Source organism: Megascapheus bottae, chromosome 8, assembly GCF_031878675.1.
Source record: "Megascapheus bottae isolate mThoBot1 chromosome 8, mThoBot2.hap1, whole genome shotgun sequence".
Taxonomy (NCBI): Eukaryota; Metazoa; Chordata; class Mammalia; order Rodentia; family Geomyidae; genus Megascapheus; species Megascapheus bottae.
The window spans coordinates 31,142,114-31,168,295 of NC_143516.1; positions in this window are offsets into that span (position 1 = coordinate 31,142,114).

Genomic DNA, 26,182 nt, shown 5'->3' on the forward strand with positions numbered 1-26,182 from the left:
ATCATCATCTAATTTTGAGACATACTTTCATTGCAAGCTGCAGTACAACCTCTTCTAAAGCAGCTGTGATACAATATCTCATTTCATGTCAAAACCAATTAGTGTTTATCTCATCCATTTCATTGCATCCTGGGCCTTCTACTCTCTCCTACTAAAACAAAATATATTTTGTTAATTTGATCATACACAAGTTATGATGCATTATATGCAAAGTAAATTTATCTGGCTATGAGCTTCAAGTGACAAGTTCAATTAAAAATATTTATCTTTCTTAGTCATATTTGCCATCTAATCTGTCTTCCTTTGAACTAATTTCCCCTGTAAAGTTTATCAACAGAAGAAACTTCATGCAGACAGTGTACAAGATGGTCACAAAACAATATATTTTTGTTTAATTAATAATCACGTCAGAAAAAATGAACAAATTTGCTATGAGACGTAATTACAAATTGGCAAAAAATCATAATAGTGAAATTGATAAAACTATGTTCTGCTACATGTAAGATAAAAATGCTTGGCATTATGAAGGTGATTCATAGATGAAATTAAATTATTTCTTAAATATTAACTTACATGAAAATTGGCAAATCCAACTTTTCATACAATTTTGCTTCTAAATTAATTTTCGATCTCATCTACTAAAGAAATGACACATGAAAATGGTTTCAAGTTTCTGTATAGTCTCTACATTAAGTAGAGAATATACTTTCAGATTTGCTTTCACTGGAGTTATGTTATCTGCATCCCAGCAAGATGAAATAAAAAATGTAGCATAAATGATGAGCCTTAACTTTTCCTTCAATAATGAACACTTAACCCAATGAACTGTAATTAACCATTTAATATTCTTTACCTTGTTCTTTTCTATATTCCCATAACATGAGCTGATAGTTTTCAGAAGCAACTCATAAATGAACATCAATTACATTCTTCTTTGAATTTCAATTAGCTATTATGTTACTTTCTTTTATCTCCAGTATAAATTTATGTTAAAAGGTGCATTGCTTTGTATTCCTAGTTAAAATTTGGTTTTCATCTGTTTACAAGAAAGTACAATAATTTGGAGATAATAGCACTAACTTTTCTTTATTTAATTTCTTGTATTTTTTACATTTTAACAACATTGATGAACTATTAGGGACATTCCTGGTGTCAAGAATTTTTTATTCTTCATTTTTGTACCATATTTAAGTTCCATTTTATTATAATTCTTTATTGGCAAGGCACTATGAAGTACTGTTTATTTGTATACTGTGAAGCTAAATGACCAGTAAAATACATTGAATAAAAATGATTGAACCCTGGGCTGGGAGTTTGGCCTAGTGGTACAGTGCTTGCCTAGCATGCACGAAGACCTGGGTTTGATTCTTCGGTACCACATACATAGCAAAAACGCCAGAAGTGTGCTGAGGCTCAAGTGGTAGAGTGCTAGCCTTGAGAAAGTCCAAGGACAGTGCTCAAGTCCAGAGCCCAAGCCCAGGACTAGCAAAAAAAAAAAAATGATTGAACCTCTTCAAATTCAAATCCCATAAACTGCCAATTAATATATCCTTGTGTTGAAACAGGGAGTGTAAAGCAGGGCAGGTGGCTCATGCCAGTAGTCTTACTCAGGAGGCTGAGTTCTGAGGATCAAGGTTCAAGGCCAGCCCTGGCACAAAAGAACCTGAGCTTCTTATCTCCATTTAATCACTAGAAAATGGGAAGTGGGCCTTGGCTCATGCCAGTAATCTTAGCTACTCAGGAGGCTGAGATCTGAGGATCAAGGTTCAAAGCCAGCCCGGGCACAAAAGAACCTGAGACTCTTATCTCCAATTAATCACTAAAAACAGGAAGTGGGACTTGGCTCAAGGGTAGGGTGGTAGACTTGAACTGAAGAGATCAGAGACCACGCCCTGGCCCCATGATCCACAAAGAAACAAAAGGAAACAGGGAGTGTATGAACAATATATGCTGCTGCTAAAAATAAGAGACTATTCTGGTTCACTAATTTCCCTAATTTCATGTAACTTTTAGAGATAGACATCATTTAAAAAATCATTTTTCCAGATAGTTAACGTGATTTCCATAAATTTTGTACACAAGATTTTCCAGTTTGTGTAATGTAGGAAAATAAATATCAATAGCTTATACAGGGAAAATATTCGCAAGCTCAAATCTGCACTGCTATTGAAGAAAATTGATGGAGATAAGTGAAAAAGGACTGACATCTCACAAATAAGAATACATGAAGGGGAAATATATTCATCTGTTTTGTATATTTATGATCTGGGATATTATCATACACAAAATTAGTTACATTCTATTTTACTCCTCATAAAAATGTCTTAGCAAGATTATGTGTACTGAATTAAATATCTCCAAATGTTGGCACAATGAAATGATTTACTTATACCTGCTTCTGTGTGAACAATAAGTTTTGTTATCAAGAAACACCCACTGAAAATATTATGAGTAATGTCTATGCTAATTTTTGATATGACAAGCACAAATATATCTTGGGCAATTTGTTTTTGTCAACGAAGTAGACTGAATTTGTTGAAACAACCCAGGAATAAATAGGACTATAACAACAGTCAGGCTTATATTTTTTAATCTAATTTTATTTTCACAGTGCTACAGAGGGTAACAGTTACACAGGTAAGGTAGTGAGTACATTTTTTATTGAGCATTGTTACCCCATCCCTCATTTTTCTCCCACCTTTCCTCCCTCTCAACCTTCCTACCCCATGTTTCAAAGATCATTTACAATGTCTTGTCTTGAGAGTATCACTGTTGTGTTGGTTTTCCCTTTTTCTCACCATTTGTTGTTCATCTTCCCTTCCCTGGTTCAGATAAACATACGTACAATAGACTGGGTACCAAAATCAGTGAGACCAGAGAATAAAAATAAAAGAAAAAGAAATAACCTCAGATAGTACATTACAACCACAAAGAAAAAAAACACTCTTGTTTTCATATCTTGTAGTTCATTTCCATCAAAATCTGTCTGTTTTGAAAAAACATGGAAAATGCTTTCTTTCATTCATTATCTTTTTCCTTTAACTTTCTTTCCTTTGCTTTGCCATCCATGTGCTAAAGCAAACTCTTTTGTGTTCATTTCAGTCAAAATGGAAGGACTGAGCCATTTTGATCTTCTAGGAAGTCGGCTAGATGGATGTATCTTATGGATAGGTCTAAGTATCAATAGTTTAATGTTATGAATGTTTTAAATATAAAGTTTTTTGTTTTCCTGGATGTTGTTTATATAAATAAGAACATGGAATTCATAAGTATGGTCAGAGATGCTTCATCTGAATCAAGTACCATTCTTCAATAATTATCAACAGGGGGCCAGGAGTTTAGTCCAGTGGAAGAGTGCTTGCCTAGCATGCACAAGGACCCAGGTTCTATTCCTTGGTACTACAAACATTAAAAAAAAAACCAGAAATGGTGCTGTGGCTCAAGTGGTAGGGCTCTAGCCTTGAGAAAGCCCAAGGACAGTGCCCAGCCCTGGGTTCAAGGGCTAGGACTGGAAAAAAAATAATAGAACATGAGTTAAAAAAAAATATGTTCCAGGAGTTTGGCCTAGTGGTAGAGTGTTTGCCTAGCATGCACTTGCTCCTAGATGTCTAGATGTAGCACAACAGTACTCACTTTCAGCCCATGTTCTGTTAAATAAAGATGAGAAAGGGGCTAAAAAGAGAGAAAATGGACAAATGGAAAAGGATACCTGCATTCAATTAATGGAACTATTGCATTTAAGATTAAGCATACTGTTAAGATGTTAAGAAATAAAAGAACTGAAAAAAAAAGATTAAGTGTACTGAACAACAAAACCATAACTGAAAATTGTGTAGGTGGTCCAGTTTCTTATAAACAATTCCTCAATTAACCCCCTCCACCAACTTCCAGTCTACTCGGAGATTAAACTGAAAATTGCTGCTTATTCTTTGCTCAGGCTGCTCCAAGTTTAAATTTCTGTCAGAGCTGCCAAAGTCAGCTAAAGTGTGAATAGGCTAAATCAGCACTGTCACTTTCCAGGGTCCGTGTTGTGAAGAATTAGTCCTAATGAGGAATGACTTTGTGGGGAAGGGACTCAGATGGATGAGGAGACAGCTCATGAGTGCTTGCCTTGAGAGGAAGTTTCATGCAGAGTTGTGTTTAAAGTAGATTTTTTTTTCTGAAAATTAAATAGGGCACAGAATATAAAGTATAAGAGGACAGAAGGTCCTTGACATTTCCTGACAGAAAATTTCATTTAATCTAAATGATAACAACTTGTCATTGATGCAGTTTCAGGAAGAAGAATAATTGGGCCAAAACAATGAGCATAGAAAAATAATTATGACTAGCAGTAAGGAAAAAAATTGTAGATGAGGGGAATTTCAAAAGCTAATTATGTGAAAGTAAGAACAGTATAATAAGTGCTTTACCGATAATAATAGAAGGAAAGGTGAAACAAAAACAGTAGATTTAGAAACTAGAAGGTCATTTAAAATCAACTTACTAAGTTCTAAATTAGTGAAAGTGTCAATAATAAATACGAAATCAGTAACTGGACTGGATTCAGAAAGAAAGAGGTAGAAATGTGAGAATTTTCCATGTGTTTGGGATTTAAAAGAAAGCTTTAGAAAGCCAAAAACACTGCAAAAAACAGTTTCATATGAAACTTATCTCACACAAATTCTGTATCCTACTAATATGGTTAATAGAAGTTGACTTTTAAAAATGTTGAAACCAATTTTCATTTTTTTTAATAACTGCTCATAAACAATATTTCATTTTATTCTAAGTATTATCATTGATTTTGTGGATACACAAGTCTACTATAATTTCTGTCTTTTAGAACCCATTATTATCAACTACAGATCAGTATATATATCAGATTAGACATTAATACAGTATCATTTTTCCACATATAATCTATAACATTCTAAAAACTTCAAGTTTTAGCAATTTAATTTCAGATGTTAGTATCAAAGACAAGAATATTAGTAAGAGAAGGTTATTGTGATAATTTTCCTATAAAAGAATAAATCACTATATGTAATAATGTCTTTGTACATACTTATTTGGTGACAGATTTTTCATTGGAGTCTGTCTCCACACTGTGTGACAGAGCCCTCTTCACCCTAATTATCACTTAGTCATGTTAAAGCTGACCTAGGATTATTCTCTAAGCAAAACACTATTATGTAACTAGGCCAAAGATATTCCAGTTTTAATGTAATCTGTCTTCTCTGCTGGAACTAAATTTTATCTAGGATAAGACCACAAAGCTTGTAACACTAATAAATTAGAATCTAAGAAGTGTCCTGAGAGTGAAGCTTTTTATTTATAAAAACAGAAGTGTCTGATGGTGATGAATATCTTGTTTTTATGTCTGTCTCTACCCCAATCCTATGTATTCTTTGTCATAAATATTCACCAGTCTGCTTATCCTCATAATAAATGTTTACTCACTGTATTATTTTCTTATCTTCTTTAATTTTTTTCAGTTACTTTAAGTAGTTGTACAAAGGGTTGCCACTTAACAAAGCACTTATGACTACAATGTATCTTGGCCAATGTGATCTCTTGAATATTCTATCTTCTTTTTGTTACTAAGTATGGTAGTTTCTCTTTCTAGAATCTGGTAATATAAATTTTTAGCATTTTCTCATTATTTTAGGTATTAACAATAACTGGTCTGTGTATATTCTATTCTTTGATAAATAATTAGGAATGGAGCTGATGTACAGCTTGGTACATCTACTTAAAAATAGCCAGTCGAATTGTCTTCCAAATCAAGGGTTCCACTTGAATACAGATTTACAATGAGTACTTTCATTGAAGCAATTACCAGTTTATAACTGAATTTGACATGTCTTTGTGGCTATCACTTACACTTCCTTAGTAACTAATAATATTGAACCTCCTTTTCAGATTTGTCTACATTATACCTTTCATTTGTGAAGTATTCAGGCAAGGATTTGGCTCCATTTTAAATTGGATCTGTTTTCAAATTGCTGTTTTAATTGATCTTTGCATATTTTAGATATATTCCACTTACTGGATCTTAAACTATTTCCCTCTAGTATACTTATCTAAAAAATAAGAAAATTATTATACGCTAATATAATTTAAAGCTGTTCCTAATAAAAAGATCAAACCAGATGTTCAGATTACAAGGCAATATATACCAACTGTTCAATTCAAAAGGAGGATATTTGAAGATAAAGAAAATTATGTATAAATATATTACACTAATATAACTAAACACACCCCTAATAATTATAGAAAAATATGATTTAAAATAAACCATTTATGATTATGACTTTAAAAGCTTGGAAAAAATTGACTTAGTATTATTAGTCTACTGAATTAACTACATTCCTCTCTTAGGCTTGGTGATAGAGACATTAAAACATGATTAAGAAGTTCACAGAATGATTTGATCAAGAAAGTTCAGTGTAGATAGAATAAGCTTAGTGAAGGGGGTGGGATGAAGCTAGCAAAAGTCCTAATGAATCTGCAGTAGACAAGAGTGAAGCATCTTGAAGGAAATAAAAGTCAAGTGAACTAAAAAAAATAAAATAAAGACTGGCTGTGCATGTTGGCTCAGGCCTGTAATCCTGGCCAGATCTAACTAAAAACTGTGAAATTCTTATTTCCAATTAATCATAAAAAAAAAAACCTGAAAAACGGCAAGTGGAGGCTGTGCATTATGGAATAGGGCAGTATCCTTGAGCTGCAGAGCTCAGGGACAACACCCATGCCCAGAGTTCAAGCCCCGACCCACAAAAAAGTAAAAATTAAATAAATAAATAAATACTTGAAAATAAGTTCATGCAGAGAAGTCAGCAAAGGCCTTAAGATCTATTTACTAAGGATAATTGGAGGTCACTTGAAGTTTGAATTACAGGATTTTTTTTCTCATTCCTTCTCTCTTCCATATATCAAGTATTAATAAATGCCTGCATGGAGCTGATTGTTCTACCTAAAATATAGCAGGAAATATAAAGAAATTCTTGTTCCAGTAAGTTTATTTTCTATTTTTCATACATTTTAATTGTAATTAATAGAAGGGTTACATTATATTCACCAGATAGATACATAAACATACATACATTGATACCTTTTCTCATGTCTTGGTCCAGTAAGTTTACTTTCTAAAGAAGATGATCTACAAATATCATAAGTAAGTGCCTAAAAATGAAAAGAATTCATAAATGCAATTAAAAAGAATAAAAATCAGTTACAAGAGTATTCTATTTTTGGTGAGGTGAGGATCATGGGGTGAACTCTGGCCTGGGCATTGTTCCAGAGCTATACAGCTCAAGGGTACCACCCTACCCTCCAACCAAGCCCCACTTCCTGTTTTCTAGAGGTTAACTGGAGATGAGTCTCCGGTCCTTTTGTGCCAGGGCTTGATTTGAACCTTGAACCTCAGATCTCAGCTTCCTGAGTAGCTATGATTATAGGCATGAGCCATCGCGCCCAGCTAGAGCATTCTTAATATTTACATTTTTTAAAGAATTGTTCAGGAGCCTATTCACATTTAGAAAAATGTGAAAATGTTTCAGTGCTTCTGGAATTAATGTGGAGATTCCAAAATTTATTAACTGGCACAGAGGTTGTTGTTGATGACCGCTCACCACACTTTGGGAGAGAGAAGGAAAAGTGTCTTCTGATGAATAACGTGCAATGGTTGGGTTAATAGATAGCAAACAATGGATCCCCAAAAACATGGAAAATGGGAAATAGACAGTTCTAAAACTATTGTTGGAAGCATCAACAGCTCACTCTGTGTCGCTGATGGAACAATAAAAATAATAAGATATACAGGACTGAGGCATCACAATCAGTCACTTAAACCTAAAGGAAGATATAGAATTCCTGCCAAAACCAGAAATATGTTGTTCTCAGTACAACACTAACATTTTACACAAGCCATGACATAGCATACCACAAAACAGGCCTTCAGATAAATTCGAAAAGATAAAGTATCATGGAATTGTTTCTTGACAATACAACGTAAAACTAAAAAATAATGATAGAAAAATATCTCAAAGCTTAGATAGTAGGTTAAAGTCCAACTTAAAACTTAGAAATATTTAATGTGATCATAAATGCAATGTAATACACACAGTATATATGATGCCATGAAATCAGTACTGAAAGGGAATTTATATTCGCAAATGGCTATATTAAAGAATACCTCAAATGAATAGACTAATTCACTTCAAGGAATCAGCCAAAAAGAAAGATCCACCTAGACCAAGAGTCAGCAGAAAGAAGTGATGTTTAAAACAGAGACAAATCAAATAGCAAATAACAAAGTAAGCAATAACTTCATCACACAAAAAAAAAATAAAAAGGAAGTGATTTGAAAGAGAAAAATGTTGAGTTCTGTATCCAAAATAAGTCAAGTAGCTAAGGGAAAGATAAGCCACTTGTAGCATTTCATTCACATGAAGGAGGTACACAAAATGAAAATAATACAGAAGGTAATACAATTTTTAAAATGAAATTGGTTTGGTAATAAGCAATATTTATGGCATTCTGGTATTGGAATGAAAACAGAAAATATTAATTGAAAAGATCAAAAAATACAGACATCTTCTCCTACACAAAACAGTTGTATTGTGGAAGGAGAAGGGAAAGTAGGCCAATTTACATATATGTTGGATAGAATGGTAGGTAATGAAAGTACTTTACTGAAGGAAAGAGAAACTGAATAAATTAATGTTTTCAAGTATATTGGCTGCAATAATAAAATGCCACAAACGAAGGGACATTTCAAAACACTAACTATTGAGGCCTAGATGCAACTTATTTTTTTATCAAGTCTTCAATACCAACATTTGAAAAATGACTTAGAACAGTGAAAAAATATTTAAATAAGTTTTCTTTTGTGGGGGTCATGGGGCTTGAACTTGTCCCTGAGCTCTTCAGCTCAAGGCTACCGCCCTTAAGCCAAGCCCCACTTCCCATTTTCTAGAGACTAATTGGAGATAAGACTCTCAAGTCCTTTTGTTTCCAGGCTGACTTTGAGCCTTGATCCTCAGATCCCAGCCTCCTGAATAGCTAGGTTTGTAGGTGTGAGCCACCAGCAGTGCCCTGCTTAAATAACTTTTAAATAAATAAGAGAAGAAAGTTTTATCACCGTCCTTGTATTTAGGTGAGCAGACAGTGCTCACTGGTAAGAAGTATAATAAGTCAAATGTTTAAAGGCTTAAAGTGCTAATCAGGAAGCTCAATGTTTCCCTTCTTCGAATTGGAGACAATCAACCTGCGAGCCAGGCATCTTGGAGAAAGCATGTTTTATGAATGTTTCATGCTGTTTTTTAAATCATAGTCAGTGAAGTATTTTAGAAAATGATATAAAAACAATGAATACTAAAAGTTTAAAAAGTCATAGAATTGGTAATATCAGATTGTATGATATATACCTGGAAAAGAGAGCGGAATTCGAAATGATCATATCATTTAAAAATGCAGTCACAACTAGACGAAATAAATTTAAGACCATTAATATTAATATCATTCAACTTATATACACAGAAAAAGGAAAAGTGCCTGAAATAAGCATGCAAGTATATGAATATTGGGGAAAAAGATTAGCAAACTTTTTGACACATTGCCTACACATAATTTCTCAACTTTATCATCAGTATTCACATCTACTTCCTTTTTGGCTGTAAAATCCAAATGTATGTTTCTTATAGGTTCTTTTCCTAAACTTCTCAGCTAACCTGTATTTTTTTACGCTATTGTGTCACACATTGTAATTCTTCCTACTTCTCTGTTATGTCTGTAGATACTTTTTTCTCACTTCATCTACCCCAAACATTGAACTCAACCCTCTTCCTAGCCTAATAGTTACTGTGTTCATTCTTCCCCCTTCCTTACTGTGTTATTTCCCTCCTCATTCCCAGTCCCAAATCTACCTGAAAAAAATTACCTAAAAAGAGATCAACTTTTTTTTGGCTCATGGTTCTAATGCTGTAGTGCATACTAACTTGCCTCCCTCACTTTAAGGCCATGGAATTGCAAAACATCATGGTGGGACTAGAGTGAGATACAAAGCCACAAACCTGAAGCAGCCAGGAAGAAGAGATTGGAAGTTACCACAGTCCCAATATGCCATTGAAGAACGTACCTCCCCAGAGACTTGCTTCCTCTAAGTAGGCTCCATTCTGTAAAGTTTTCAACACCTCCCAATTGGGAACAAAGCCTACCACTCCTGTGCCTTCAAGAAAGTATCATGCTTAAGCTCCAAAATATAATAATGTTCTAGAGTTTCAGACCACTTCACCTGAATACTCTTTGTATTTCCTGAATGTCACATATTTATTTGTAGAATTTATAAACTTTCCAAACCTGTGTATCAATCATGACTCTAGTACCAAATTGCATTTGTAAATCAATACTACTAGTGCAATATTTTATTTATTATTTGTTCACATCTTAAATAAGTCCTAACTAAATCACTGTCTTTCCTTATATATACCTGTCATTTATTCATTCTCATTTTTACTTCCTGATATTTAGGTACGCCTACACTATGTTTTTTAATGTGGATAATTGTCTCATATTCCTTATTCTCTCCTGCCCACCCTCACAAAGACTTCTTTTTTAAGATCATGTTTAATTTTTTTTCCATAAGCAGTGTGATCTAGCTTTTAATATACTAATTTCACTTTGTTATCCTCCTACTTAAAACATTTCAATGATTCATCATCTCTCCTTTGAACAAAGGCGAAACTTAAAATAGCTGCTAAGAATGTCTGCTCTTTGCTTCTGCATTTCAGCTTCAGTGTTCAACAAATCCCTTAGATTCAGCCATTCAACCACTGTCGCCTTCAGTCCTTGAAAATGCTATATAATTTCCCCCATATTTGAGCATGCTGGTTCCTCAATTTCTAATATTCTCCCCTATATTCTACTTTGACAGTTATTCTTATTCATCTGGGTCTCATTTAAAATTCTAGTTCACTGACTATATAAAGATGCAATGATCTTCCTTGTTTTTGCAGGTGTGCAGCACTCCCTCTTCCTTTTATTACCTGTATTCTAATTTCAGTTCCTTATAAGTTGAAAACTTAAATGCCAAGAGCTGTGTCTCCTCTGTGCATTCCTGTCTGCCCAGTGCCACATCAAAGTTAGTACTTATTAAGCATTCAGTTTCCTTGCCTACTTCATACACACACTCCTCCAATATAAAATATGTAAATACCCTCTGTCATTTTATTTGTTCTCAAAAACTAGTATCCTACTTTCTATACACTACGTCAACTACATTTATTCTCATTCTTAAATACTTCTGCCTAGATATTGTCCATTCACATTTTGTCAAGTACTTTCCATCTTTTCCTTTCTAGTAGATACCTATATAGCAGGATATAAACTGTTCAAATTCTCTGGTTAACTCAAAATGTCTGCCATTGAGGATCTGCTTTCCTATCATAAATAACCTGCACTAAAAAAATATATGATGGCTTTGCCTTGCCACTGAGAAAACCCAGTTTATTTTGAAGCATAATAATCCTTAGTAATGCATACCTTACATTCTTGATTCCCTAGAGAGAATTTCCAAGAATTAGTTGAACTGATGTCATCTCTGTTACAGACGTTAAAGATGTTAAATCAATAGATTTACTATTTCTACCAAACTATCCTATATATTAGTTTGAAGAATTTTCTTCCAAACTTTATGCCCACTGAACTTCAGGATGTTATATTTTTGGGAATAATAAGATCATCCAGGTAGATACAATGCAGTGACAAGTACTTTTATGTAATGGGGAAAATTTGAACAAAAATCATAAGCATGGCAAAGTAAAGACTTAGAAGAAAATTCTATACACAATGATAGACTAAATAATGCAACTACAAGGTATGAAATGCAAGGATTTCTGCTACGTGACTGATAATATGTAGATATAAGAAAATATCTTTCTCTAATGTTTTCCAAAAAGAAAGAATGTTGATGATACCTTCATTTCAGACCTCTAGTTTCTAAATTCTGAGAAAATAAGTTTGTTTTTCTCTAAGTCATCTGTGGTTTTTGGAACTTTGTAAGGCAGCTCAACAAATCTAATTTGCTCTAGAACTTAAGAGCAAAATTTGTCATAGTATTTGGTTATATGTTCCATATCTAATTAGATAACCATTTACAAATTTCAGTTTTGTTTAATTTTTGGCCAGTCCTGGGGCTTGAACTTGGATCCTGGATGTTGGCCCTGAGCCTCTTTGTGCTTAAGGTGAGTACTGTACCACAAATTTCATTTTTTTCTTGAACACAGTATTAGTTATTATGTCATTATCCTCACAGTGGTAATATTATCTAATCACAGGATATTACTCAAATTCCATTTGGGGAAGTCTATAATCAAGCAAGCATTTGTGATCAGAATTACAGGAAAAGAAGATACTCAGATTGCCCATTGAACTCTCACTTTTCTTTGTGGCTTCTCATGTAGGTTTCTTTTTGTCTTGACATTGGCTTGAAAATCATAGGAAGCAATGCTTAGAAACTAAAAGTTAATCTGCATACTGGCTGATGCTGCCTATTTAGCCACTTTTGGCAAAAACCATGAGGTAGGAGTTACAAGGAGATGGCAAAATAGTGTGTCATAACCATCTCTGCTGCCAAGGGAGCCCATAGTTGTCAAATCGGGTCAGACATTCATTTCAGTTTCTGTGAGACTCCAAGATTCTGCCATTTACATTGTCTATTTAGAGGCCCACTAGCTATGTTTAGATTTTAAATCGTGATATCCTAATTTCTTTGCTTTTAGATATTTATGTTTTTCTCTTTCTAGTAAAAGTGTGTTTACTTTTCTGTGTATTCATATGCCCGTGGCCTCACAAAGCCTAATAAATTTAATGTCATAAATCAAAGAAAGATTAGTTTATTCCATCTATATGTAAGGAGTTTGTGAGTTACTTTTATTTGCATTCAAAAGAGAAGACAGAAAATTCCAGCAAAATAAAAACTGCTTACTTTTTGCTGGTTTGAAACAGAGGCTGACTTTCTTTTACCTTTCACAATATTTTTCTGCCTAGAAGTTAGTGGATTTTGTGAAGGGGGTGGCAAAAAGAATCTCTCGATGATATTTTGATTTGGAGACACCATTCTGAAAGGCACAAAAGTTGGTTGAAAACAAGGGCACTCTTTGACAGAGGAAAAAGGTCACTGTTCATGCTTTGTCTTCATCAACAAACTCACAAAGACCTCAGGAATACACTTTAGGAAAATCCTGTCAGAAGGAACAGTGCCAGCAAGCACACTTGATCAGAGCTATAACTGTAATCATCATAATTGCTCTGCTAAACCTAATGAAAAATTATACTGGAATCTATCCTTGAAACATTCACAGTAAGGAAGGGTACTTCTTCCATTCTGTTGTTAGTCATTAGTCTGAAAATGTATTCTGGGAGTAAATGTCAACTCTTTTCATGCTATGGATCTCCTAAGATAATAGAAAAAAGAAATCCAGACACAGCAATTACAGAGATGGGCAAATGAGAGAGAAAACAAGTCTGTCTGATGAAGAGATATTTCAGGGAAGATGATATTATAATGCAAATGCCATGTTTTTCGGCTGTTTTGTTGAAAGGAGAAGCTACTTTCTTGCTGTTGTCAATGGAAGGCAGATAGTGTTAATGGTGTGCCCGACAGCTTGAGCTTGTCTCTCTCCAGCATCCAGAGAGCAGGTAATGAATCCGACACTCTCGGGTCCTTGCAGAAAACAGTTCATGTCAGCCCAGGCATGTCTAGGGGAAGATGGTGACCTTGTAGGTGCCAGTGCCTTTCAAGGTGGCACACAGTTGCTAGAAACAAGCCAGATGACACCAAAATGAAGAACTGAAAACAAAACAACAAAAAATAAATCAAGGGTAAACAGCCCATTTCAGACTAGTTGCCCATGAGCTAGCTGTGCTTCATCCTTGAGTCTTGATGTCACGGGACTCTAAACAAGATAAAGTTGATGAGACAGTTTTTATGTACAGTATAGCACACTTGATGACACCTGGCAAATGCAACATGCCAGTCATGTCAGGACTTCTGACATCAGTGGCTGTGTATAGCTGAACATTGATTCTACCCCTTTGTTCATACATTCCCCCCAAACAAGTATGTTTGCTTCGCATTAAAGCTCATTTGCCTGTGTTCTCTTCTTCCTAGACTTAATAATAAATAGCTATTGGCCAAAATAGTGGAAATAGTTTGCCTTACCCAAAGGAAGTTTTAACCAGGGAAGTGGTTTGAATTTCTCACTTAAAGAATAAGCAAAGCAGAGTGGAAGCCTCATCACACCATTTCTCCAAATGGGAGAAATACTCATCACACAACCTTCAGAGCATTCTGAAATGCAATGGGGAAAATATTTCATTATGATGACATTCTCCTAAAACTAAATTCTCTGTGACTTTCTGGACTATCTACCTATACTATATTCTTTTGAAACTTCATTCATTTGCACATGGGGTGGTATTGAAGGTCCAGGAAATGCAGATGAATTCAGATTTTCTCTTAATCCTCATTTCATATATCCTAAAAAAACTTGAGTATCAGCATAACTTTACAGTTTGCTTGACTATTTCAGTAATTTTATTCAGACAAACGGTATCTCCTGTCTGTAAGGATTGTGATAAGCCTTTTGAAAAAAAAAGGTAAGTAATATTCACAGTGAAATAATGATGAATGAAAAGAAAACTGTCATTTAAGGAAAACTAACTGGAGCTGAAGACAGGATGTTAAATGAAATAGACATTGAAAAACAAGTTTTGCCAGTTATGTTTACATTTAGAAGTTTTAAAAGCCATCCTGAATGTAGAGCAGTAATTACTTGAAGTTGAGAAAAGGGTACATGGATGAGAAAAAGAGAAACTAACTTTGATAAAATCACCATGTATGCTGTATAGAAATATTACACTGATTTTTAATAGATGTAATTAATGCATGAATAAAACAGACATAACTTTCTTGATGATAATGTAGAATTCTCCTTATTCCATAACACACTGACTTAGAGCTGTCAGGATCTAGTTACCTACAGCTATTTTCAGATTTTTCTTTCCCTTGTCCATCACAAACAAAACACACTAGAAATATAAGTACCAGGGAATATCCTTAAACCAATGACTGGTTGGAGTTTGTATATCAATACACCAGCTCTGTTACTCTGAGCCTTTCTCCAACTGTGTCTTGTAATTCCCCACTGGAAATAAGATCCTATTGCTTATTGAATTAAGTGACTTTATAATACCCTTTTGGTGGCCAGTTTTCATTTTCTTCTTGCATTCTCCAGAAACAGAAGCTGAGACAAAGATTTATTGATTTGAGGACTGTAAGAAACACTGAAAGGGTGTTTGGTAAGGGAAGTAAAGAGAGAGCTGTACAATTCAAGTGTATATTTATAATCTACCGGCCACAGGGATTACCATACTCTAGTGGAAAAGAAAAATGCTTGCATCAGGGTTTGGGTTGACTAAGAAAAGGGAGAGCTTGGGTTAGACATCCATTTGTATAAAGTGTTAATTGAACATTTCTTGGACTTATTTTTTTCCCTAATACTTCTGTCTTGACATTTCTACAAGTAGACTGATAAACATAGTGAGAGAACTTTTATGCATGGAGATGTAGAAACCTGCCTCTGGAAGTTAGATCAGATATTTTTTTAATCTGAAATGGAATAATTGAAGGACACAGTATTGGCTATCTTTCCTCCACATTATCTACCTGGGATTATTCCTAACAAATTTCTTGCAAAAGATTTGTTGTCTCAGTAATTACATTTGTGTGATCCCAAACTAAGATAATCACATTTAGTTGTGAAAATAGCTCAGTTTGGGTGTAAGGTAAAATTTTTGGGCTAACATGTACGTGTGCAAGCATATTCATGTACAGATTTTATGTATAAAAATAATAATGCATGTTTATCAAAAGGGATGAAATGGATGATAAAATGCTCATACTGTTTCTGGACATTAAATGCCTAAAATATCTGTGTGGATTTTTGGTACCATCTCTGAGATTTTTTTTTCCTAATGGCTAGTACTTTAACACTTTGAACCACAGCTCCACTCCCTGTTTTTAAGTTGTTAACTAGAGACAAAAATCTGATGACCATTCTTGCAAGGGCTGAATTCAAACCACAATCCTCACATCTCAGTCAGTACCTACCTGTATGGATTTATTTACTGTCAACCAAATGATACTTTCTGGTGTATAATCATGAATTTTTATACATGTAGAGGTTCATGGAAGTACTATCCAAAATATGATATGGCAAAATATAATCACTCAATCAAATTTTCTCATTACTAACTTGTACCCTCAGCAACTATCCTCTGTACACCCTGAGAAATACTGGTATAGGAGCTGAAGAAATGTGTTTTTGAGAATGCCATACAGATGAAATGATAAGTATGATCATTTCTGTGTCTTTCATACAACACAATACTTTGAAGAGACATCAGAGCTATATGTGTTTTGTCATGTTCATTAGTATTCATACATTAAAATGTCAATAATTTGATCACTTTTTATGTTGAATAATATTCTACTATCTAGATAAACCACAGGTTGTTTACCAATTAGTACTTTAAGGCTCTTCTTTTCTAGATATTATTCACTATGAAAAATAAAAATTTTCAGAGAAGCTTTCTAAAAACATTTCGATTCTAGTAAATGCCTTGTATTTTTGAGTCAGACCATAAATAATATTAAGTATTTAAGAACTTTCCTAAATTGTCACCTTGTGAAGCATTTGAGTCCTTGATGTTTCTCATGCTTTCTAGTACTCAGCACTGTCTTTTGTTTTTATATTACTAATTTCTAAAAGTTTTATAATGTCTTCTTTTTACTTATATTGTAGCAGTTAGTAATTGTTCAGAAGGATTTCATTGTGATATAGGCATTCATATATACAAATATATAATATACCTTAGAAAAATGAACTATATTGTTCTTTTTTTGGGCCATCTCCCTTCCTTTTAAAGTAATTTTAATGAGCTTTACTATTTTATTTTTAATCATAATCGCCCCTACAAAGTTCTATTTTCTTTAAAGATAATAATTTGCATTTTCTAAGAATTTTAATTATATGTAAATGTTTTCATATCTCTAATTTGCATCTATGTATTTTCTTTGGTTAAATCATCTAAGACATTTGTTCACTTATAATTGGATTATTTCTTTTTATCAGCTTTATGGAGGTGTAAATGACAAAATGGGGATATTCAAGTTATACACATATTGCTTTGGCACATCAATACACAGGAAATCACTACAATAAAATTAATCAAAACATCCATCATCACGGTTACCATAGTTACCATTTGGTGTGTGATTGTGGTGAAGACAATTAATAATATTTCAGTATTAATTATAGTGACCTTGCTGCATATTACATCTCCAGAATGTATTTCTTTTTTTTTTTTTTTTGCCAGTCCTGGGCTTGAGCTCAGGGTCTGAGCACTGTCACTGGGCTTTCCTCACAGCTAATGTTCTACTCCGAGCCACCGCACCACTTCCGGCTTTTTCTATGTATGTGGTATGGAGGAATCAAACCCGGGTCTTTGTGCATGCTAGGCAAGCACTCTACCACCAGGCCAAACTCTCGGCCACAGAATGTATTAACCTTATAACTATTTGAATCCTTTGACTGTGGTCTTTTCAGCTTCTCAACCCTCCAGCCACTTGCAACTTGCTCTGTTTTAAATTCTACAAAAAAATGGGATGTTAAAATAATATTTGTCTGGGGGGAAGGAAATGGGGATCAAGACATGTGAAAGGATATCAATGTATGTGAATTAATGCACTTTCTATCTGACAAATATCATGTAACACTTCTATTAATTACAATAAAAATATATGAAAAAAATATTTGTCAAATGAAAGGACCTCTGGGATATAGAAGCAAATGCCATATAATGAGTGATTGTTGTCCTTAATGTATTATGTCATGTCTCATCTCTTTTGCTGTCCCTTTGATATCTCATATTGTTACAGTACTTTACCTTGTTATCTGATATATTGTATATATATTTATTTTGATATTTGAAATAGGATAGGGAAGGGGGGGAACAAGGTAAGGGGTGGGGGTAGTGGGAGGGAAATGGGGACCAAAACATGAGAAAGTTTATCAATGTTTGTGAAGTAATGCACTTTCTATCTGGTGAATATAATGTAACCCTTCTATTAATTACAATAAAAATAATATTTGTCTTTCTTTGGCTTATTTTATTTAGTATAATGACATTTACATTCATTCGTATTTCTGCTAGTGTCAAGATTTTCTCTTACATTTTATTATTTTAAACTTTAAATTACAGTTTTTCTTTGATAGTATATAGGAAATTGACTTATTATATGTGCTGCAACTGTACTTTAACTCTGTATCTGTCTGCCTCTCTGTCTCTCTCTCCCTTTCTCCTGTCTTTGGTTTGGGATTTTCAGGGTATTAGTTTTCCACTACTTTGCAACAAATTACTACAAACTCAGTGTCTTACAAATCATAGTCCACTTTCTTAATCTCAGTTTGTTTTGGAGAGGGTTATTTGGTCAGAAGAATGGGCATTGCATAATTGAGCTTTCTGCTGAGGGTTTCAGAAGGCTGAATTCAAGGCATCAGCTGGGCTTTTATCTTATCTGGAAGTTCAGTTCCTCTTTCAAGCTCAAATGATTGCTAGCTAAGTCAATTTTCTTCCAGTTGAAGAACTTTTGAAAGCTGTAACATTTAAGGTGAACAGAAGACAGTCTCTTTGACATTTCTTTTAAAGTCTCATCAGATTCACTCAGGACCACCTTAGATAAACTCTCTTTTGATTAACTCAAAGCTAAAAGATTAGTAAACCATTCAAGGGAATGCTATTCCATCATAGTCCCAGATCATGCTTTCTGCACTCTGCCCAAGTGTTATAACTGTAGTTTTAAGAGAATCAAAAGAAAGTTTACTTCATTCATCAGACCTTCAACAAAAAAAATTATATGAAGTCAGTGGTGAATTTGTAGAAATTCCATTCTGATGCAAAGACTAGTTTATTTGTTCCTTTCTCCTTTTTCCTGTGTGTGTGTGTGTGTGTGTGTGTGTGTGTGTGTGTGTGTGTGTGTGTGTGTGTGTTAGGAGCTAATCCTACCCACTTCCTACAAAAAAATCTCAAATTAAAATCCAATTTATTTGTTAATCTTCTCATGCTTGGTGGCACTTGCCTGCAATTCCACCTATAGGAAGACAGGAGGGTAGGCAGGAGTCAGCTGCTAGGAGTAAGACACCAGCCTAAGCTCCTTTGGAAGATTCTGTCTCCCCAAAAATATCAATCTCATCTTAAAATGCCTCTTAACTGTTTTATTTTTATTTTCTGCAAAAGCCATAAAAGAAAGATGAAATGTAAGACAATTTGCCTGACCTTGCATGCAAAGTATACATGTAAAGAATAATCTCACTCTGAGAAACTTCATCTTCTGAGAAGGGAAAATACACTCACATTTTGTATTCCAATTCATTTCATTCCTTTACCTTTCACCCTCCAAATCTACCACCTTCAAAATCTAAAATGATTAATTCTACTCTAGGATTTCAATAAATTATCTCTTCATTCTCTTCTCCCTTTTCTCTATCTCTCTCTGTCTTTCTCTCCCTTTCTCATCAGTATGATTGTCACTCCTTTATTCTTCAAAGCCCATCAGTATTAAAATTTACAGATTAAAATGCAGGTATTTATTATTTTTAATAGATTAGCATCAATTTATATAATCTAGAGTTAATACGAGGTAAGGAGTTGAAGTATAAAAATTCCTGAAAAACATGATAATGGTGTATGATAAGAGATTGGAAGACCATAATAAATAAATAAATAAAAGATTTAGGGTTCACTGAGAACATAAGAAGAATTAGATATTAAGGAATTATTTAAAGGACCTTACTTACTATTTTTAACTATATAAAAAACAGGGATGCTTTATGTAACTGAGGTATTTATGTGAATAAAGATTCAGGATGCACTGAGAACGTGAGAAGAATTGGATCAGATATTAGAAAATTATTTTAAAGGATCTTACTTGCTATTTTAAAATATCTAGAAAACACACAAATACTTTATTGGTCTTTGCATAAAAGAGACTCACACCATTTATCTATATGTGAAAATCTCTGCCTCATGTCAGAGCAAACCTTTGATCTACCCAACATTCTAACAATATTATTGTTGACAGAGATTCAATGACTTTTCAATCTGGTCTCTATAAGCCATTTATAGTTATAAGCATTCCTTGTAGGTAATTTTATGTTGTATTTTTGAATTCCTTTCAGGCAAATTCCTTAGCATGTCTCCATTTCATCAAAACAGAAAGAAGTCAAATATCAATTTTCTTTCAAAACATTTCTGTCCTTAGATATATGTAGCATATTCAATAAAGTTTGGTAGAAATAGTAAAAACTTAATCAATTTCTCTTTTTGCAGCAAGCAAACAATTTAGATTATATTGATGAACATTGGTAGGATATGGCAAAATAAAATGCACTATCTGAATATTTTAGAATTTATCCTAAGTTAAACTTTCTTGTGAATATAAAGAGAAGGAACTCAAAGAAAGAAAATACTGTGAACAAATTTCAGAAACGTCTACAAAAAGGAAACATCCCTTTTGAAGAAAGATTTCTTTTTTTGCCATATGCAGAATCCAGTAACTTTAACAGTAAGATTACTTTGGGACTAAAAATATTCTTGATAAGAAAATAATAATTCTCAGTGCTATAGCACTAAGGAGAGGAGGGAAGAACTTCACAATGGCTGCTTGAGATCAACCCTACACTTTCCCCAATATTTGCCTCATCTAATTGCAGATATGCTTAGAGAAGCTGATCAGAAAATAAACTAAACCCTTACTGAAGTTTGCCATAATAATCTTATGTGATTTCTAGTCTTAGAGATAAAATTTCAGTTGAAGGCCTGTACCTTTATTCTTAAAATGTAAATGATGTCTCTAAACCTTTTATCTTCACTCAAATTGCCATTTGTTTATGCTTCTAATGATTGTTCTTCCAGCAAAGTGCCACTGTATCTGAAAGTTCCCTAGATTCAACATTGACAACAAGTAAGACTCAAAATGATTTTGGAAATGATGAAATGACATTAAGAAAATAAACTGAGGTTTTGTTCTACTGTAAATCTCTGATAGGAGAGCCCAAGTTTCCACTGATTTTGAGGCCATATACAATGATGCTAAATGAAAGGACCTCCAGGATATAGAAACAAAAGCCATATAACAAGTGACTGTTGTCCTTAATGTACTATGTTATCTCTTATCTCTTTTGCTGTCCCTTGGTTATCTCATATTGTTACAGTATTTCACCTGATTATCTGATTTATTGTATATGTGTATTTGGTTATTTGAAGTCGGATAGGAAAGGGAGGAAAACAAGATGAGGGGCGGGGGTGAGGGGAGGGAAGTGGAGACAAGACACGAGAAAGTGTATCAATGTATGTGACGTAATGTACCTTCTATCTGGTGAATATAATGTAAACCTTCTATTAATTACAATAAAAAATATATGAAAAAAGAAAAATAAAATAACAAAATTAAAATATGAAAGTTTTAGTTAAGCTATATTTAGAGGAAATATGACCTGACTACTATCAGAACTTAACTGCAGAATTTTAGTAAGGCTGCAGAAATTTTCTACATATATGGAAACATTATGAAATATTTTGGTGTCACAACAAAAATAGTTTGAATCATTCACTGTATGTGAAGTATTCACATTGCTATATGAGTTTACACCAACCTCATTATATGTATACATTGTCCTATGCATTTACAAACTGCAGAGGAAAACTGTTTTACTCTAGAGGGCTGTGACTATAGTTCATTGTTCATGTCAACTTGGCTATGGTATGGTAGCCAAATTTTTGTCCAAAATAAGCCTCTGTGTTGGGAAAGCAATTTCAAATATGTTTACTATATAATTCACTAGACATTCAGTGAGTAGAAATTATTGTCTTTGAAGGTGTGAAAAAGAGTTATCCTATCAGCTGAAGGGTTTATAAAAAAAGGCTTTGGTCCTTAGTCAAGAGGAAATTCTGATGAGAGATGTCGAGCATTTCTTCATGTGTCTATAGGCCATTCTTATTTCTTCTTCAGAGAAGACTCTAAGTCTTTGGCCCATCTTTTAAAGGGATGGTTGTTACTTTGGAGGTTAGTTTTGGAGTGATTCAATTTTTGAGCTGCTGATATATTTTAGATATGAGGCCTTTGTCCATTGAATGGTTAGTGAAGATCTTCTCCCATTCTGTAGGCTTCCTAATTAATTTACTAGCTATGTCCTTTGCCATACAGAAGCTCTTCAGTTTAATGCAGTACCACTTATCCAGCCTTTCTCTGATTTGTTGTGTTTCTTGGTCCTTATTAAGAAAGTTTCAACCTATGCCAAGGAGGCCTAGTGTATCTCCTATTCCTTCTTGTAAAGTTTTCAGTGTGTCGGCTTTTACCTCTAGGCCTTTGATCCATTTGGAATTAATTCTAGTTCAGAGTGACAAAGAAGGATCCAACTTTAGTTTTCTGCAGGTGCTTAACCAGTTCTGCCAGCAACACTTGTTGAAGAGGCTGTTTTTCTTCCATTCTATTTTTTTGGCTCCCTTGTCAAAGATTAGGTGGCCATAGGTCTGTGGTTTAATATCTGGGTCCTCAGTTCTATTCCATTGGTCTTCAGGCCTGTTCTTGTGCCAGTACCAAGCTGTTTTGATTATTATAGCTCTGTAATAGAGTCTAAAGTTTGGTATTGAAATTCCTCCTGCGCTGTTCTTTTGGATAAGAAGTGTTTTTGCTATACGGGGTCTTTTATTATTCCTTAGGCAATTTTGGAACTCTAAGATTCCACCTCACTCTGGTTAGAATGGCCAGGATCAAGAAAACTAATAACAACAGATGGTGGAGGGGATGTGGCCAGGAGGAATCACTACTACACTGCTGGTGGGAGTGCAAACTCATCCAACCACCATGGAAAGCAGTATGGCAGTTCCTCAAAAGACTAAACATAGAGCTCCCCTATGACCCAGCAATTCCACTACTTGGCATTTACCCAACCGTCCAGAAAAAAGGACATACTAACTCCACTAGCACAATGATGTTTCTTGCAGCACTGATTACCATAGCAAAGATATGGAACCAACCTAGATGTCCCTCAGTTGATGAATGGATCAACAAGATGCGGCATTTGTACACAATGGAATTCTATAGTGCTGTCAGAAAGAATGACATCACCCATTTGTTAGGAAATGGAAAGACTTAGAAAAATCATATTAAGTGAAGTAAGCTGGACTCAAAGGAACATAGGCTCACTGGTTTCTCTTATTTGTCATAATCAGTAGAAACCTTGGGCTCTTCTAGCAGAGATTTGCAATAGAGCAAAACCTAGATACATAAGGCCATACACTGATGCTAAATGAAAGGACCTCTAGGATATAGAAACAAAAGCCATATAATGACTGATTGTTGTCCTTAATGTACTATGTTATCTCTCATCTCTTTTGCTGTGTCTTGGTTATCTCATATTGTTACAGTATTTCATTTTGTTATCTGATATATTGGATATATGCATATTTGGTTATTCAAAATTGGATAGGAAAGGGGGGAAAACAAGATGAGGGGAGGGGGTGGGGGGGAGGGATATGGGGGACCAAGACATGAGAATGGGTATCAATGTATGTGAAGTAATGTACCTTCTATCTGGTCAATGTAATGTAACCCTTCTATTAATTACAATAAAAATATATGAAAAAAGAAGGAATTCTGGTTCCTGCTTTCAAATGAGATTGTCATATCCTAACTCCTCAGCATCTTGAGCCTGATGGTTTTATTATTACCAACTTTTCACAATCACATAAGCTAGTCACTTGAAATCTGTTCCCACGCACCCCCCACACACATACCTCCTTGGTTCTGCTTCTCAAAAGAACACCAATTACTATGAAATCACCTTTAATCACTGATCAATTTTATTTAACTTTTTGAACTTTTCTCTTTTATTCTAATATTGAATGCTTTGGCTACTCACTTGCTTCTAAGCTGTTTACTATGTTCTAAAATGAGAGCTTTGGGCAAATGACATTCCTAGTGAGCCATGATTGCAAGTAAACTCCATACAAGCATTGGACCAGCAGCTAGCCACAGAGTGGCAGATAAGACAGGAAGGTTTTGTTTATTTTTTTGAGGGGTGGGGGTTAATGAGGCTTAAACATGGCTGGGGCGCTGTCCCTGGGCTCTTCAGCTCAAAGATATCATTCTACCTTTTTTTTTTTGTTAGTTTTTTTTTACTGTAATTAGTAAAAGGGTTACATGATATTTGCCAGATAGAAGGTGCATTAATTCACATACATTGATACCCTTTCACATGTCTTGGTACCCATTTCCCTCCCCTCCCCACCCTCCCCACCCGTCTTGGTTTTCCCCCCTTCCCTATCAAATTTCAAATATCCAAATGCAAATAAATTCAATATATCAGATAACAATGTGAGATAACCAAGGGACAGCAAAGGAGATGAGAGACAACATAATACATTAAGGACAACAATCATTCATTATATGGCTTTTGTTTCAATATCCTGGAGGTCCTTTCAATTAGCTTCACATTATATGGCCTTATGTATCAAGATTTTGCTCTATTGCAGATCTCTGCTAGGAGAGCCCAAGGTTTCTACTGATTATGACAAATGAGGGAAACCATTGAGCCTAAGTTCCTTTGAGTCTGGCTTACTTCACTTAATATGATTTTTTCTAAGTCTTTCCATTTCCTAACAAATGGGGCAATGTCATTCTTTCTGACAGCAGCATAGAATTCCATTGTGTACAAATACCACAACTTGTTGATCCACTCATCAACTGAGGGACATCTAGGTTGGTTCCATATCTTTGCTATGGTGAATAGTGCTGCAATGAACATTGTTGTGCTAGTGGGTTTAGTATGTCCTTGTTTCTGGATGGTTGGGTAAATGCCAAGTAGTGGAATTGCTGGGTCATAGGGGAGTTCTATGTTTAGCCTTTTGAGGCACTGCCACACTGCTTTCCATAGTGGTTGAACGAGTTTGCACTCCCACCAACAGTGTAGTAGTGATCCCTCCTGGCCACATCCCCTCCAGCATCTGTTATTATTCCTTTTCCTGATCCTGGCCATTCTAACTGGAGTGAGGTGGAATCTTAGAGCTGTTTTGATTTGCATTTCTTTTATGACCAGAGATATTGTGCATTTCTTCATGTGTCTATAGGCCATTTTTGTTTCTTCTTCAGAGAAGACTCCCTTTAAGTCTTTGGCCCATTTTTTAATGGGATGGTTGTTACTTTGGAGGTTAGTTTTGGAGTGATTCAATTTTTTGAGTTGTTGATATATTTTAGATATGAGGCCTTTGTCCATTGTTTGGTTGGTGAAGATCTTCTCCCACTCTGTAGGCTTCCTGATTAGTTTACTAGCTATGTCCTTTGCCATACACAAGCTCTGCAGGTTAATGCAGTCCCACTTATCCAGCCTTTCTCTGATTTGTTGTGATTCTTGGTCCTTATTAAGAAAGTTTCGACCTGTGCCAAGGAGGCCTAGTGTATCTCCTATTCCTTCCTGTAAAGTTTTCAGTGTGTCAGCTTTTACCTCCAGGTCTTTGATCCATTTGGAGTTAATTCTAGTGCAAGGTGACAAAGAAGGATCCAGCTTTAGTTTTCTGCAGGTGCTTAACCAGTTCTGCCAGCACAACTTGTTGAAGAGGCTGTCTTTCTTCCATTCTATTTTTTTGGCTCCCTTGTCAAAGATTAGGTGGGCATAGGTCTGTGGTTTAATATCTGGGTCCTCAGTTCTATTCCATTGGTCTTCAGGCCAGTTCCTGTGCCAGTACCAAGCTGTTTTGAGAATTATAGCTCTGTAATAGAGTCTAAAGTTTGGAATTGAAATTCCTCCAGCACTGTTCTTTCTGCTAAGAAGTGTTTTTGCTGTACGGGGTCTTTTATTATTCCATATGAAATTTTGGATTGCCTCTTCTATTTCCACTCCTCTTTAACATAGTACTAGAATTCCTAGCCAGTGCAATAAGGCAAGAAGCATAAAGGGGATTCAAGTAGGGAAAGAGGAAATAAAACTATCCCTCTTTGCAGATGACATGATTCTGTATTTAAAGAATCCTATAGACTCTACTCCCAAGCTCCTTGAGCTGATTCATAACTTTGGAA